The sequence below is a fragment of the Plasmodium reichenowi genome, chromosome 6 (genome assembly GCF_001601855.1).
Source record: "Plasmodium reichenowi strain SY57 chromosome 6, whole genome shotgun sequence".
Classification (NCBI taxonomy): Eukaryota; Apicomplexa; class Aconoidasida; order Haemosporida; family Plasmodiidae; genus Plasmodium; species Plasmodium reichenowi.
In genome coordinates this window covers 1,134,100-1,135,744 of record NC_033651.1, presented here as the reverse complement: position 1 = coordinate 1,135,744, position 1,645 = coordinate 1,134,100, and positions in this window count along the sequence as shown.

Below are 1,645 nucleotides of genomic sequence, written 5' to 3'. Positions count from 1 at the left end.
AAAAAAAAAAAAAGGCTAAAAAAAATAAGATATATATATAATAAAAGACCATAAACAATAAAAAAATTAAATGAAAAATTATTAAATATAAATTTATACAAATATAAATAAGTAAATTATTTTTTTTTAAATGTGATGAAATTATATATTTTGTTAAAAAAAAAAAAATCATATATAACATATATAAAAAAATGTATTATATTTAATATATATATATAATATAATAATATATAGTAAAAATATTAGGGGAGCCTAAATATAAAAGTATATTATAATGAATACATATAAATATGTATGTATTAATATATAATAATATATATATTATTATATATATATATATATATATATATATATATATGCATATATTTATTATTACATAAAAATATTATGTTCTCACAAATTTGTTCTTTTTTCATAAATCAAATTATTGAACACAATGAAATACCAAAAAAAAAAAAAAAAAAAAAAAAAGCATTTGTTTTTATTTATATTATATTTTTATATTATAACCATCTATTAATAAAATCGAAACATCAGGATAAAATTTATCTCCTAAATATGTATAAAAATAAAAGAAATAATTATTTATATATAACATAATAAATAATAATATTATCAATAAATATGAAAAAAAAAAAAAAATATATAATATATATAATATATATATTATATATATGTTTAAAAAAAGCATATATAAATAAATCCGTCTTAGAAAAAATTATTTTCCATAAGTAATATTTACTAGTAAAATATAACACTTTACTGTGTTTATATTAACATAATATTATCATTTCAACAATATATTTTTATTTGTAAACATAATATTTAATAGTTTTTTTTTTTTTTTTTTTTTTCCTTTTATTTTAAATAAGAATAAAATAATCATATATATTATATATATATATATATAACCCTTTCGGTAAAAAGAAAAAAAAAAAAAAAAGTTTATAAATATATATTATTATTCTTACAACTTATCAAATCTTAACATAAATTTAAAGAAAAGTAAAACGGATATTCGATTTCTAAAAAATTAAAAATTTAAAATAATAAATGTTCTTACACATATATGTAAATATATCATATTTCACTATAGTGGATAAGTTAAAAATCTTACACATTAAAAAAAAAAGAATAATTAAATAATATATAAAAAGAATAATATTGATATATTTATGAATATATATTAACATATATTCGTATTCATATTCTTATTAGTTACATTCTCTTCTCCTTTCTTTTTTTTGTTTTTAATTATATTAAAACTAAAGTAATTCTTTTAGGCTAAAACCTTTTTCGGATTAAAAAAAAATAATTCATATTTATTGTGCATAAAACTCTAGGAACTTTTTTTTTTTTTTTTAAATATAATATTTATATATATACACAGAACCATCTATTAATATAATTTATGAAGTAGTATTATGCAACTTATAAAATATGAGTCATAGAATTATATACAAATATATTTATATATATATATATATATTATAACATTTTTCTCTTTTTTAATTAGAAAAAAATAATTTATATGCACATATGACTATATTCGTCACCTGTTGTAATAATAAATAATTATTTCAGGGAAGATGGAAAGTTTCAAAACAAACAAAAAAAAAAAAAAAAAAAAAAAAAAAAAAAAAAA